The following is a 16,694-nucleotide window of genomic DNA, read 5'->3' as shown; positions in this document are numbered from 1 at the left end:
GCCATACAGCCTCCCCTGTAGATATCGCCATACAGCCTCCCCTGTAGATAGCGCCATACAGCCCCCTGTAGATTGCGACATACAGCCTCCCCTGTAGATAGCGCCATACAGCCCCCCTGTAGATTGCGCCATACAGCCTCCCATGTAGATAGCGCCGTACAGCCTCCCCTGTAGATTGCGCCATACAGCCTCCCCTTTAAATAGTGCCATACAGCCTCCCCTGTAAATAGCTCCATACAGCCTCCCCTGTAGATAGCGCCATACAGCCCCCTCCCTATATATATAGCACCATACAGCCCCCCTGTAGATAGTGCCATATAGCCCCCTCCCTGTACATAGCACCATACAGCCCCCTCCCTGTATATAGCGCCATACAGCCCCCCTGTATATAGCTCCATACAGACCCCCTGTATATAGCGCCATACAGCCCCCTTGTATATAGCACCATACAGCCCCCTTGTATATAACACCATACAGCCCCCCTGTAGATAATGCCATACAGCCCTCCCCCGTAATATAGCACCATATAGCCGGTCCTGTAGACAACGCCATACACACCCCCTGTAGACAATGCCATACAGACCCCCTGTATATAGCGCCATACAGCCTCCTCTGCAGATAGTGCCATACAGCCTCCCCTGTAGATAGCGCCATACACAGCCCCCTGTATATACCAGCATACAGCCCCCTCCCTGTATATAGCAGCATACAGCCCCCTCCCTTTATAAAGCGCCATACAGCCCTCCCTGTAGATGGCGTCATATAGCCCCCTCCCTGTATATAGCGACATACAGCCCCTCCTGTAGATAGCCTTATACAGACCCCATGTAGATAGCGCCATACAGCCCCCTCCCTGTATATATAGCGCCATACAGCCCCCTCCCTGTATATATAGCACCATACAGCCCCCTCCCTGTATATAGCGCCATACAGCCCCACCTGTAGATAGCATCATACAGCCCCCATGTAGATAGCGCCATACAGCCCCCTCCCTGTATATAGCACCATACAGCCCCCCTGTAGATAGTGCCATATAGCCCCCTCCCTGTATAGAGCACCATACAGCCCCCTCCATGTATAAAGAACCATACAGCCCCCTCCCTGTATATAGCACCATACAGACCCCTCCCTGTATATAGCAACATAAAGCCCCCTCCCTGTATATAGCACCATACAGCCCCCTCCCTGTATATAGCACCATACAGCCCCCTCCCTGTATATAGCACCATACAGCCCCCTCCCTGTATATAGCACCATACAGCCCCTCCCTGTATATAGCACCATACAGCCCCTCTGTATATAGCACCATACAGCCCCCCTGTACATAGCACCATACAGCCCCCTGTATATAGCACCATACAGCCCCCCTGTATATAGCACCATACAGCCCCCCTGTATATAGCACCATACAGCTCCCCTGTATATAGCACCATACAGCTCCCCTGTATATAGCACCATACAGTCCCCCTGTATATAGCACCATACAACTCCCTGTATATAGCACCATACAGCCCTCTGTATATAGCAACATACAGCCACCCTGTATATAGCACCATGCAGCCCTCCCCCGTAATATAGCACCATACAGCTCCCCTGTATATAGCACCATATAGCCGCCCCTGTTTACAACGCCATACAGACCCCCTGTAGATAGCGCCATACAGCCTCCCCTGTAAATAGCAGCATATAGACCCCTGTAGATAGCTCCATACAGCCTCCTCTGTAGATAGCGCCATACAGCCTCCCCTGTAGATAGCGCCATACAGCCACCCCTGTAAATAGCTCCATACAGCCTCCCCTGTAGATAGCGCCATACAGCCTCCCCTGTAGATAGCGCCATACAGCCTCCCCTGTAGATAGCAGGTTACAGCCTCCCCTGTAGATAGCGCCATACAGCCTCCCCTGTAGATAGCGGGTTACACCCTCCCCTGTAGATAGCGCCATACAGCCTCCCCTGTAGATAGCGCCATACAGCCTCCCCTGTAGATAGCGCCATACAGCCTCCCCTGTAGATAGCGCCATACAGCCTCCCCTGTAGATAGCGCCATACAGCCTCCCCTGTAGATAGCGCCATACAGCCTCCCCTGTAGATAGCGCCATACAGCCTCCCCTGTAGATAGCGCCATACAGCCTCCCCTGTAGATAGCGCCATACAGCCTCCCCTGTAGATAGCGCCATACAGCCTCCCCTGTAGATAGCGCCATACAGCCTCCCCTGTAGATAGCGCCATACAGCCTCCCCTGTAGATAGCGCCATACAGACCCCCTGTAGATAGCGCCATACAGCCTCCCCTGTAGATAGCACCATACAGCCTCCCCTGTAGATAGCTTTATACAGCCCCCATGTAGATAGCGCCATACAGCCCCTTCCCTGTATATAGCACCATACATCCCCCCTGTAGATAGTGCCATATAGCCCCCTCCCTGTATATAGCACCATACAGCCCCCTCCCTGTATATAACACCATACAGCCCCCTTGTATATAGCACCATACAGCCCCCTTGTATATAGCACCATACAGCCCCTTGTATATAGCACCATACAGCCCCTTGTATATAGCACCATACAGCCCCCTGTATATAGCTCCATACAGCCCCCTGTAGATAACGCCATACAGCCCTCCCCGTAATATAGCACTATACAGCCCCCCTGTATATAGCACCATATAGCCGCCCCTGTAGACTATGCCATACAGACCCCCTGTAGACTATGCCATACAGACCCCCTGTAGACTATGCCATACAGACCCCCTGTAGATAGCGCCATACAGCCTCCCCTGTAGAGAGCGCCATACACAGCCCCCTGTATATAGCACCATACAGCCCCCTCCCTTTATAAAGCGCCACACAGCCCCCCTTGTAGATAGCGTCATACAGCCCCCTCCCTGTATATAGCGACATACAGCCCCTCCTGTAGATAGCCTTATACAGACCCCATGTAGATAGCACCATACAGCCCCCTCCCTGTATATATAGCACCATACAGCCCCCTCCCTGTATATAGCGCCATACAGCCCCCATGTAGATAGCGCCATACAGCCACCTCCCTGTATATAGCACCATACAGCCCCCCTGTAGATAGTGCCATATAGCCGGATCCTTGTATATAGCGCCATACAGCCCTCTTGTATACAGCACCATACAGCCCCCTTGTATATAGCACCATACAGCCCCTTGTATATAGCACCATGCAGCCCCCCTATATATAGCACCAGACAGCCCCCCTGTAGATAACGCCATACAGCCCTCCCCCGTAATATAGCATTATACAGCCCCCCTGTATATAGCACCATATAGCCGCCCCTGTATACAACGCCATATAGACCCCCTGTAGATAGCACCATACAGCCTCCCCTGTAGATAGCGCCATACATCCTCCCCTGTAGATAGCGCCATACACAGCCCTCTGTATATAGCACCATACAGCCCCCTCCCTGTATATAGCGACATACAGCCCCTCCTGTAGATAGCTTTATACAGCCCCCATGTAGATAGTGCCATACAGCCCCCTCCCTGTATATAGCACCACACAGCCCCCTGTAGATGGTGCCATATAGCCCCCCTCCCTGTATATAGCACCATACAGCCCCCTCCCTGTATATAGCACCATACAGCCTCCTCCCTGTATATAGCACCATACAGCCCCCCTGTATATAGCACCATACAGCACCCCTGTATATAGCACCATACAGCCCCCCTGTATATAGCACCATACAGCCCCCTGTATATAGCACGATACAGCCCCCATGTATATAGCACCATACATCCCTCCCCTGTAATATAGCACCATACAGCCCCCCTGTATATAGCACCATACAGCCTCCCCTGTGGACAGCGCCATACTGCCCCCCTGTAGATAACGCCATACTGCCCCCCTGTAGATAACGCCACACAGCCCCCCTGTATATAGCACCATACAGCCCCTCTGTATATAGCACCATACAGCCCCCCTGTATATAGCACGATACAGACCCCTGTAGATAACTCCATGCAGCCCCCCTGTATATAGCACCATACAGCCCCCCTGTAGATAACTCCATACAGCCCCCCATGTAGATAACGCCATACAGCCCCCCTGTATATAGGACCATAGAGCCCCCCTGTATTCAACGGCATACAAGCCCCCTGTATATAGCACCATATAGCCCCCTGTATATAGCACCATATAGCCCCCTGTGTATAGCGCCATACAGACCCCCTGTGTATAGCGCTATACAGCCACCCCGGTAGATAACGCCATATAGCCCCCTATAGATAACGCCATACAGCCCCCCCTGTAGATAACGCCATACAGCCCCAACCCCCCCCCCCCAAAAAAAAAACAACGACTTGTAGTCTATGGTTTGTCCCACAAAAGACATGCATCCCCTATCCACAGGATGGGGATACATGTGTGATCGCTAGGACCCCCAGCGATAAGGAGAACGGGGGATTGAAAGTCCCCCAAAGTTCTCCATGAGCAACCTCGGACTACCGGGGTCTGCATCCGGCAGCTCAATAAAAATTAAAGGAGCGCTATAGCCCCTCATATCGCGAGCCCCGTAGCAGCCGCTCTGGCTGCTACAGCGGTAGTTACGCCACTGGCTGCTGCTCATCTACTGAATTGAGTAACATAATGGGGTTACCTCTCTTTAATCAATACAGCATGGATGTAAGGCCTGGCTCCGGCAAAACTCCTGACATCACTATTCATATATGGACGGTGACGTCAGGAGCTTCCCCAGGCACAGCGCTTCAAGTATCCATCTGCCCGGAGACTTTGGGCGACGTATCCAGCCTATACAGTGGGATATGTCGCTACTTTCTGTTGGTGGTATACATGAGGACACCTCCCAATGTATACCACCGACATCGGAAAAAAAGCTTGATGTGAACCAGGCTTTGGGCTCTGTTCACATCTCATTGTTCAACTACGTTCGGCATACGTGCGTATGCTAAAAAAGTATCCTTAAGTGTAAGTCATACGCCGGGGTAGTATGCGTTGGTGTACCTTTTTTTCCACTGTACAGGAAAATGTAGTCTGCTGCACTTTCTTATATAGAGGAATGCAGTATAAAAAAAAAGCCTCACTACCGGGATAGCTGGAATTGCACCTGCTATGAGGTCCATCGGAGAAGGGGGTGATCTCAAGGTGAGATGCAGCTATTGATCATATCTAAGGCAGTGTAGAAATTAAAAGCATATCACAGGGAAAGTAAGAAATGAGGGAAAGCCGCAAGGGACCGAGTAGAAAGCAAAATAATCGTATGTTTTTCATATCCTGAACTCACATACTGTTGAAAATGATCATGGTGGAGTGGGGCTTCATTCTAAGTTTTACTATTGGGTCCCATGGACACTTGTTAGACTTCTGGCATGTACTGTAGAATTTGGTGGTCATTTGAGGAAGAGGTGGCTAGGTTGTGCTGCTGAAACCCCCATGATCACTTGAACAAAGGGGCAGCACCGCTTGGCTTAGCTCTTAGCCCCTTCGGCTGTCATTCACTTTTTTCCGCCTATCCTGGGAAAGGTAGGGTTAGCAGTGCTTGGCTGCAGGCTCCCTGAGGCTTTCCGAGAACAGCTGGAAAAAGCATATCGGAGCATGTGGGCACATCTCCCAGCCAAGCTCCATGGAGGTGTCAGAATTTGGATCATAACATCAGAATGTCAGTGGTTTTTTAAAATGTGACCCTTTAGTTAAAAGGGTATTCCTCTACTGCGCATGCACCTATTACGTCACACTACACCCGGGTGTAGTAGAGCCGATTCAACCAGTATCTTCGGTTCTGTACTGTTTATTGTGCCGATTCAAACGCCAAGGCGCGCTCAGGAGAATACAGGGCGAGGCGTGATCACGGCTTGTACACTGTCTAGCCCTGTAGGAAGGGAGGGACAAACTGTGGATGGAAGGTAGAGCTCAACGGTGACGCCCTCGTTACTCCAAACAGCTCATTTGCATATGAAGAATAAAGTTATTATCACTGCAACGGAGCCACTCAGCTGAAAAATGGAAACAGCGTTATATTCAGGTGGGACTATACTATATTACTGTGCCGCTGTTTTGTTAGGCCAATTTCTGGTGACAGACTCCTTTTAAAACAGTGTTCCCCAACTAGTGACTCAGGAGCCAAATGTGACTCTTGGGCTGTCTGCTTGTGGCTGCCCAGCTTTTAGGACATCCAGATAGTAATGTGCACTAATGGCACCAGAAAGGTCATAGCATTACTAGCATTTGGTACCAGGGTAAAAACGATACCACTGCTGGGAGTCATATCACTTGGTCATATTTTTAAAAGGCTTTCCCCTTATAATATTCAGTATGGCTTAGCACCATCTGTCTCAAAAGGTTGGGAACCTCTCTTTTAAAGGAACACTAAAAGCAAAACTAATACGCGGTGTAATGCCCAGTGTGAGGGGCAGGGCATGACACAGGGACATGCCATTCACTAGGCATAACACAGTGGGGCAGATATACCAATACTGTCTTAAATTCAGACAGTTTATAATAAGGGTATGTGCACACGACCAATTTTCAGGCGTAATGGAGGCGTTTTATGCCTCGAATTACGCCTGAAAAGACGGCTCCAATACGTTGGCAAACATCTGCCCATCGCTTGCAATGGGTCTTACGATGTTCTGTGCAGATGAGCTGTCATTTTACACGTCGCTGTCAAAAGACGGCACGTAAAATTACGGCCGCGTCAAAGAAGTGCAGGACACTTCTTGGGATGTAATTGGAGCCGTTTTTCAATGACTCCAATGAAAACCAGCTCCAATTACGTACGTAAAAGACGCCGCGAAAAACGCATGCACTTGTAAAAACGTCCGAAATTCAGGAGCTGTTTTCTCCTGAAAACAGCTCCATAATTTCAGACGTATTTGGCGTTGTCGTGTGCACATACCCTTAGACTAGATGCGCCAAATTTATCATAGCGGATTATGCTCAATGATAAATTTGCCGCACCTTGAGACACTTCCGTCTAACTTTAAACCACCTTTTGGTTGGCTTACTTGTTTACATGGCATGTATTTGCCACGTTTTACGCGCCGAAAAAAACATCAAACACGCGTGCTTTAAGCTTCTCATTGACATCAATTGCATACAATGCGGTTTTTTTACGCTCATGTGTTTAAAAAACACATCATGTAAACAAAGAAGCGTACGGTCAATTCCTGGCGTGTAAAAAGCGCCGAAAACACACCAAAAACGCGTTTAATTCCCATAGTCAATGGGAGTCCTAATTAATCACCAAAAAAAAGCCAAAAATGCCTGTACTTTAAAAATCGCTTTGCAAAAATGCTGGCGTTTTTGACGCTTTTACACGTCAGGTTTTTTTAGCGCCATGGGAACAAGGCCTTAGACTCTTCCGTCTAACTTTATACCATCTATTGGTTGGCTTACTATAGATCACTTTTTTGTGCCAAAATGTTGACACAATTTCGCACCTTTTCCGCTATGCCCCCTTTCCTCTACGTCATGTTACCTTGTTGGGTGAGCCGCAAACCTTTGTTCTTTTTGGCACATCACATTCATAAATTTGTCTAAAATGATTTGCGCCAAAAAGAAGGCGCGTGGTAGACCAGAATTCTGGAGCAGCCCCAATAGTAAATCTGCCCCAGTGTATCAGATTTGCCTGAAGTGTTCATTGAAGCAAATGTCCATTCATAAAACTTACAGTATATGTAAGTCACTACTCCATGGGTGTTGCTTACCTAATATTTATTGACCAAACCAGAAGTGGGTCGAAATCATGGAAGAGGTGCAAATCTTTCCATTATACATTTTCTATATTTCTGTTCCACTTCTGGTTTTGGCTTAAAAATACTGATGCAAAATACTGATCAAAATACTGACCATGTGAAAGTGGCCTAAGTGTTGCCACAAGGCCTCCGTAGTAGTTAATCTGTACGTACTGTTAACTTAGCAAAGATGTAAGCTTGTCACAAATTTATTGTATATTTTTCCAGTCCTTTAAAGAGGCTCTGTCACCAGATTATAAGTGCCCTATCTCCTACGTAATGTGATCGGCGCTGTAATGTAGATAACAGTGGTTTTTATTTTGTAAAACGATCATTTTTTAACAAGTTATGAGCAATTTTAGATTTATGCTAATTAGCTTCTTTTTACCAACTGGGCGTTGTACAGAGGAGTGTATGAGGCTGACCAATCAGTGACTAATCTGCGTCATACACTTCTCATTGTTCCAGCCCAGCTTCTTTCACTGCACAATCACGCTGTAACAATGTGCTGGAACAATGAGAAGTGTAGGACACTGATTGGTCACTGATTGGTCAGCGTCATACACTCCTCTGTACAACGCCCAGTTGGTTAAAAGTAAAAACACGCCCAGTTCTCTATTAAGAAGCTAATTAGCATAAATCTAAAATTGCTCATAACTTGCTAAAAAAAAAAGATAATTTTTCAAAATAAAAACCACTGTTGTTATCTACATTACAGCGCCGATCAGATTATGTAGGAGATAGGGCACTTATTATGTGGTGACAGAACCTCTTTAAAGAGGCTCTGTCACCACATAATAAGTGCCCTATCTCCTACATAAGGAGATGGGCGCTATAATGTAGGTGACAGCAGTGATTTTTATTTAAAAAAAACGATCTGTTTTCACCACTTTATTAGCAATTTTAGATTTATGCTAATGACTTTCTCAATGGACAACTGGGCGTGTTTTACTATTGACCAAGTGGGCGTTGTACAGAGGAGTGTATGACGCTGACCAATCAGTGACCAATCAGCGTCATACACTTCTCTCCATTCATTTAGTCAGCGCATAGGGATCCTTTTAGATCGCTATGTGCTGTCTTATACTAACACATTAACGATACTGAAGTGTTTAGACAGTGAATAGACATTTCACGGGATGTCCATTCACAATCTCTGCACTTCGTTACTGTTTCTGTGGTAGTTACAGGAGAGGAAGCGTAATCTCGCTGTAACCTGTCATTTACAGCGTCATCTCGCGGGATTACTAAAAGGATCCCTATGCGCTGACTAAATGAAAGGAGAGAAGTGCATGATGCTGATTGGTCAGCGTCATGCACTCCTCTGTACAACGCCCACTTGGTCAATAGTAAAACACGCCCAGTTGTCCATTGAGAAACTCATTAGCATAAATTTAAAATCACTAATAAAGTGGTGAAAATAGATAATTTTTTTAAAATAAAAAGCACTGCTGTCACCTACATTATAGCGCCGATCTCCTTCTGTAGGAGACAGGACACTTATAATGTGGTGACAGAGCCTCTTTAAGCCCAGTTACCTCCAAACTCCAGGTGAACTGTAAATGAATGCAGACTATTTAAATCCCTTTTATACTCTGGCTACCATGGAAATATACATAAGTACACAATTTTATGGACACATAAACATGGGATCAGTTGTCTGGGAAATTATTACTTTTATACCTCCCTTAACATCACAGAATCTATATCAACCATACATGTAATGAGTCAACATACCTAATATTAAAATTAAATACAAGTGCAAATATTAAAAACCACAGCAAAGCTTTATTCCAACAGATGATAATAATCTAATTTCTGTTAACATAAAATAACCCAGAACTATATGTACAGAATGTTCTATATTAGTAGTTTCAACAAAAAAGTAAAGCAATGCATAAAGAACTCGTGCTGTATACTGTATACCAACTTGCCGACATACTTGATACCCTGCACATTTTTTTATGTTGTCATTTCTTAGATGTGCACAATTTCATTTTTGTCCATGTATTGCCGCAGGTTGCTGTATTTAGACTCTCCATTAGTTCTGAGGTCACTTGCAAGCTTGTCCTTGTTCCCAGGATTCATCATTTGCACTCCCCTTCCAGTAATATAAGACTTCAAGAACTTGAAAAACTATATAAAAAGATAGCATTAATCAAAGAAGTGTAATTGTTTTTACTGATACAATTATTTTATTTGTGGAACACACATTATTTCTCATTTTTATATGAGGTATTCCTTGTGTTATAAATCTTATGGTGACTGTTTCTAAATGGATACTAACTTTTTAAACAACTTCTTCTAATCTAATAGTATACCTAATATATATAAACTTTGTAATTTACTTACTATTAAAATGTAGTTTATTTATCCATGAAAATTCCAAGTGAAGTTACTGTCACTAGGTGTCTCCCTTCCTGTAATCTTATGTCCACCCCCTCTTGTCAAGCATTGTCCATACCTGGTTACAGAGCAGAATTGATGTGCTTCATAAAGTGGGGTTGTATCTTTCCGCTACCTGCCAATTAAAGTCTATGGAGAGGAGAGGGGGGAGTAGAGAGAGACACAGACGCTGTCCATTAAAGTTTATGGAGGGGGAGGGAGAGCAGAGAGGAGACATAGGCTGCTGGTTAGTGTTATTATGTCACCCCACTGCTGGATTCTCAGCTCATTACTGCTGTATAATCCCATTCTGCAGCTTCTATATATGGGATAGATAGAGATGGGAGTGCAGGATTCTCCTCTTCTATGTGTGCAGTGTATAGAAGATATGATAGCAGTTAGACTCTGCCCACTAGCTCAGAGACAACTGAGAATGAGAGAGAGAGAAAGAGAGAGAGAGAGAGAGAGCCTGCAAAGGGGAAAACTACTAAAAAAAAAATAGCCAGATATATTATTATTCTAAAAAGTCACCTGAAAAGTCAAGTATACTTTTAAGGGCAAGCCGTTTAAATGAATCACTTTTACACCTCTTCATAACTAAAACTGGCCATACACAATAAGTCAGTGTCAGCCAAACTCACCAATTTCGTCTACATCAGCTGGGAGTCTAATGTGTATGAGGGCAGTTCACCTGAAATGCTGGATCAAGCATGATGGATATCTGTGCAGTCTAGAATCTGTTACATGGAACAAGCTGCTGTTGACTATGTGTCTCTCATTAGTTTACTTTTGGGAATGGACTATGGGTCTGAATAGCTTATTAACATATTAACACCTTCTACCCTGCTGCTTGACAGTTTCCAGGCAGGAATGGATTCAATTAATTTAGCTGAGATTCAAACTGATTACAAAATGAATCCGTTGTCATCAGTTCTATCAGGATCAAGACTCAAAAATCGCAGCCCGCTGCATTTCTGGGTCCTGAAAAAGAAAAAATTGGATCCATTACGATCTGTCACAATCCTTTTTTTCTAAACCATTGGACAGCCAGTGTTCACAATTAGATAAATTTGCATAATTTAATTTGTTTCAGATTTGGGACTAATGAAAAATTGAATGCAGACTGATCAGGTTCTTCTATTTATTTCACTCACTTTTAACCCGTTAGTGACCGACCCATCGTGTTTCTACGTCGGTCACTAACGGGCCTTATACCGATGCCATAGACTTTTTACGTCGCGGCATCGGAATAAGTAAACAGAGCAGGGAGATGTCAAATCTCCCTGCTCTCAGCTGCCAGAGGTAGCTGAGGGCTGGGAGCGTCCCTGCTCTGCCGTGTGAGATCGATATTAGTATCGATCTCACGCGTTTAACCCCTCAGATGCGGTGCACAATAGCGAGCACTGCATCTGAGTGGTTTTGGAGAGAGGGAGCTCCCTCTCTCCCCCACCGACACCCGGCGATACGATCGCCGAGTGTCTGTGTCTCTAATGGCAGCCGGGGGGTCTAATAAAGGCCCCCAGGCTGCCTGGAGTGAATGCCTGCTAGATCATGCCGCAGGCATGACCTAGCAGATGCCTGTTAAACGGACAGGCAGTAATACACTGCAATACAAAAGTATTGCAGTGTATTATAAATGCGATCGGAGAATCGCATATTATAGTCCCCTAATGGGACTAGTAAAAAAGTCAAAAAAAGTTTAATAAAGTTAATTTTAAAAAAAATGTGAAAAAAAATGAAAAACCCAGCTTTTCCCCTTACAAGCTGCTTTACTATTATAAAACCAAAATAAAGTAAAAAAGTTACACATATTTGGTATCGCCGCGTCCGCAACGACCCCGACTATAAATCTATTACATTATTTAACCCGCACGGTGAACGGCGTAAAAAAATAAATAAAAACCTATGGAAAAATTGCTTTTTTCTGTGAATACTGACTTTAAAAAAATGTAATAAAAAGTGATCAAAAAGTCGCATCTACTCCAAAATGGTACCAATAAAAACTACAAGTCGTCCCGCAAAAAAAAAGCCCTCATACAACCGCATCGGCAAAAAAATAAAAACGTTACGGCTCTTCAGATATGGAGGCACAAAAACAAATAATTTAGAAAAAAAAAGTGTTTTTACTGTTTAAAAGTAGTAAAACATACAAATTTGGTATCGTTGCAATCGTAACAACCCGCTGAATAAAGTTATTGTGTTATTTATACCACACGGTAAACGGCGTAGATTTAGGACGCAAAAAAGGGTGGCGAAATTTCAGATTTTTTTCTATTCCCCCCCAAAAAAAAGTTAATAAAAGTTAATCAATAAATAATATGTACCTAAAAATGGTGCTATTAAAAAATACAACTTGTCCCGCAAAAAACAAGACCTTATACAGCTATGTAGACGCAAAAATAAGAAGGTTATAGCTCTTGGAATGCGACGATTGAAAAACGTAAAAAATAGCTTGGTCATTAAGGTCCAAAATAGGCTGGTCATTAAGGGGTTAAATCAAATGTATTTTAAAAAAAAAGAGCAATGTGAACCTATTCTTATATCTTTTTAAAATATTCTGATGATAGAAGTATTTTTAAGTGAGCTTATTAAGTGGCTTCTTGAATTTGTCCTCCTTACTTGTGAAATATATTGCCTAAATCTGGAAAAATATTTCTATATAAACCTGTTCCTTGGCTTATAACTTATAATGCACCCTAAATTGTCTGGTAGACTAGACTTACGAGAATGAACTTATACACACAGACCTTGTACAGTGGCACGTATTACAGACCTGTAGGCACTGCGCTGTGGTCTCGTGCCTCCACAATAGCATGCCACAATGTTTTTTTCACTGATTCATATGGAATAAAAAAAATATATGAGTTCTCTCTTATACAATTGTATAGAAAGCTACATGTGCCGTATTACAGTTCTATACATTGATTTGTAATTCAACTGTGTGCATGAGCCCAAAACCAGTAGGAACAATCTGATAGGATGCAGTCATTGGAAATCTCAGCTGAATGCTACCGCTGCTAAAAGGAGCAATATTAATATTAACAGTAAATTATGGAGTTGCCTGAATTTAAAACTATACACTTACATTATTTAAATATTTAAAATCTTACTATTTATTTACATATTAAGATAGTCATTAATAAATATTTACAAATCAATTATATAAATAAATCCTTTGTGAGTTAAACAACCTGCATTACAGGCTGTTACATTTTATCTATACTGATCCATTGTAGCAAACTGTCTGGAAAGAGACTTTTGGGACTGATGTGTTTAGCTCACAGGGGATTTGCCTAGACTGGATACAATTGCATCCACTTCTTTGCAGTAAAAAGTATTCGTTCTTTATTTGCTTTCAGCCTGTGTAAACAATAATGTTTCTATTAGTTGACTGCAAATAAAATATTTAGAAATTCATGAAGAAATAAAACAGTATATTAGAAAGTTGCAGAACTTTTAAGTTGTATTTACATAAAAGCAGAAATCCCCTTATATATATAGTGATATTTCTTATAGTATAGATTTCATCGGCGGACACAGCAGGCTGAGGGTCCCTGTGCAAGAACAGTATATGGGCACCTTGCTCTTCAATATCTCATCATAAATCCTCCCGTATGTCTCTTACAATGTATGAGTAATTGTTAGCTATAAAATTCATTGGCTCAGGCATTTACATGCAATCTAATGGACAGAAGAAGGCTGCTTTAAGGTGACAGTGGGCCCCCTTACCTGCTGGGCCCCTGTGCAGTGAACAGGTTGCACCAATAATATGTCCACCCCTGATAGATTTTATTTTAAAGTGGTCCCTATGAGCTTATCCTGGGGGACTTCTGCTTGCAACATATGCAGGATATATTGTATATCAGTTATATTGCATTAAATACATCTTGCTTGACACATGACATATCCAAACCAGCCAGCCTCTCTAGCCTGAAGGGTATACACATACACAGTAGTGGTCTCCAGTACCAGTTTCTGGGGTCCAGCTTGAAGTAAATTCAATGCATCCTCCATTACCTGAATAAAGGTTTTAAGCCTCTTTAAGACCTTATTGACTTCATATTGTATTCAGTTCTTTATCTCAATCTGCTTATTGATCCCAAATATTTTTTTTGCTGCCTTTTTGTTCTGCACAGGTCATGACTATATACTATATATATATATATATATATATATATATATATATATTATATTACAATATAATATAATACAATATACTATATTAATGAAATGCATAGAGAGTATCTAGTAACAGGCACAAATCCCAACCATTGAAAATGTAAAAAGATCATTACCAAATCCCTGTTGTATGGATTTCCCAAAGATTTCCATTCCCTTTCTTGGGAGGACTGAGCAGCTATGCTTGCCATAACTAGAGATAGTATATAGGCTGCTATAACATGGGTTTCTTTCATCCTAATAAAATATGGAAAATATGCACAGATGTATAAATTCAGAATATAACATGAAATGCAGAGAATTAGAAGATGTGCAAATTTCTTGTGTGTAGTTCCCTCCTTAATGGGGAAAAAATCTCTTACCTTCTGAAAAGCAGCAGCTGTGCCTGTGTGTCCAGCACTGTCTCCTTGTCATCCGCTCAACAGAGTGACTGCCAGAGTCTCTGACTCAATTTATATCTTAATGACAATACGCTTCCCACACTGAAGTTGTGTGCAGATGAGCAGGATCAGTTGACCTGCTTTATTCCCCCACAATTGGAGCAGCAATTAGAGCCCCTCGAGAGTATTTTTCATGAGTAAGAGCGCTGGAAAAAAAAGAAAAAATCTAAGTTTTCTGAAATATCTCGTTTGATAAAACTTTGAGAGGCTACTCATGTTTGGAGAGGTGCTTTGCTTTTACGTCATAGATGCTCTCTTCAGAGATGCGGCTTAAAAATAAAAATCCATAACGTTAGAAGCGCCGTTATAATTTTATAATTTCCGTCATTTCTTGTAAGAGGAATGTGTATTTATAACTTTAACCCTTAGTCTGCTGCTGCTGCTGATGTGTAACCATAAGGGGTTGTTGCATTTTAAATTCACAATACTAGAATAAATCATATAGAAGAAGATGAAAGTAATGATTACCAAAAATTATTTGATATAATAAATGCATTGGTGTATGACATAAAACATCATATGAAAAGTTTGTTATGGTTTCAGGGGGCATTATTAATTTACATCCCATCTGTCCAAATACGTGGACTGGACAGGGATGAGAAATAGATGTAGAGCATAGGTGCCTGACTAACTGATTTTTGGGAGATACAATACTGGCGAACGCTGGCGTTCAGGAGCCGCTGCCTCAATCATGAAAGCATATGTTGTAGCATTTTTTTAGATTAATATCCCTTATTGATTGGTCCACCACTACCATCCTAATTTCAACGTCGAGAAAATCCTGTGTTTTTAGCCTGAACTCTAGTGCTCGCAGTAAATGATCTGCACACTAGGGCTATACCTAGTACCTACAGATTGATGCCACCTTCCAAATATTCCACACTTCTGTGAACATAGAGTAGTGTAAGCCAAAGGAAAAATAGAAATTAAATCCAGTGCTTCAGAGAAAAGGTCCAATATGTATTTCTTATCGATTAAAAAATGATACAGCGACATCAGGGGGTGAGAATGGAGAGCCTACGCGTTTCTGACGGTTCCTCCGTCCTATTTTTCATATGAATACACGTCAGCCAGGACGTAAATCCGAGCGCTACATTGGAGACCCATGGCAGTAGTGGTGAGCAGGGAAAAACTTTTTTTTTTTTTTTCGTGTTGCAAGCCAAATAGTGGTGCAAGCACATCGGCATGTCCATATCCTGGTGCCCACCACACAGAACTACCTATACAATTCTGCCAGTCACATAGCAGCAACCATAAAATGGATCTTATTCTGTGGATAGGTTATAAATGTTTATTTTGGGAATACCCCATTAAGACTTTACAAGCAGTGCTTTCTTCCTCTAGCAGATTAACCCTTTACAAGTAGCTGTTTCCTCTGCCTTAGCATGTGCAGCACAGTGGCTCATTGGTTAGCACTGGGGACCAAGGTTCGAATCCAACCAAGGACAACATCTGCGTGGAGTATGTATGTCCTCCCTGTGTTTGGGTTTTCGGTACTCTGAATTTTACTCCAAATAAACAAATTGATGGATGAAGTTGTAATTTAGAGCCCCAATGGGGACAATGTCAGTGATAGCAAAAGCTGTACAATGCTTTGGATAATGATGGCACTATATAAATGAACCCCTTACAAGCTGCTGTACCCTCCTTTTCTAGCTGGACTGTATAATACACAGTGAAATCTTTTTACATGCCTGATAAAGAACAATATTCTGTATGAAGTAAAGTTCAGGCTTCTGGCTAAAGAAAACCAATTTTTCACCCAATTTGCGTTTTGCTGATTCATTACCCAGTAGGATGCACTGAGGAATTGATCCACCAGGTTGGAAATTTTCTTTTGGTGAATTTAGGAGAATAATAGGGTATTTGATTTTCCGATTGTATTCTATGCACCAGCAAATCATCATAATGATGACACAGGCAAATTAATTGTCTCACCCCTACTCTGGGCCAGATTCGAACACAAGGCTCC

General features: G+C 43.0%; 1 protein-coding gene and 1 long non-coding RNA gene across 3 annotated transcripts in view; one reads left to right on the top strand and one right to left on the bottom strand.

The window, feature by feature from the left end:
- BTD (biotinidase) overlaps positions 1-16,694 on the top strand; it is a 46,329-nt gene that overhangs the window by 666 nt on the left and 28,969 nt on the right. The gene's annotated exons all lie outside the window — the stretch shown is intronic.
- LOC142652925 (uncharacterized) lies at positions 9,498-14,770 on the bottom strand. The gene is made up of 3 exons (XR_012847986.1): positions 14,645-14,770; positions 14,399-14,519; positions 9,498-9,854 (listed from the first exon to the last, which is right to left on the bottom strand). It is a non-coding gene; the product is annotated as an uncharacterized LOC142652925 (long non-coding RNA).

Source organism: Rhinoderma darwinii, chromosome 5 (genome assembly GCF_050947455.1).
Source record: "Rhinoderma darwinii isolate aRhiDar2 chromosome 5, aRhiDar2.hap1, whole genome shotgun sequence".
In the NCBI taxonomy this organism is placed as follows: domain Eukaryota; kingdom Metazoa; phylum Chordata; class Amphibia; order Anura; family Rhinodermatidae; genus Rhinoderma; species Rhinoderma darwinii.
This window is presented reverse-complemented; position numbering and strand designations above follow the sequence as displayed.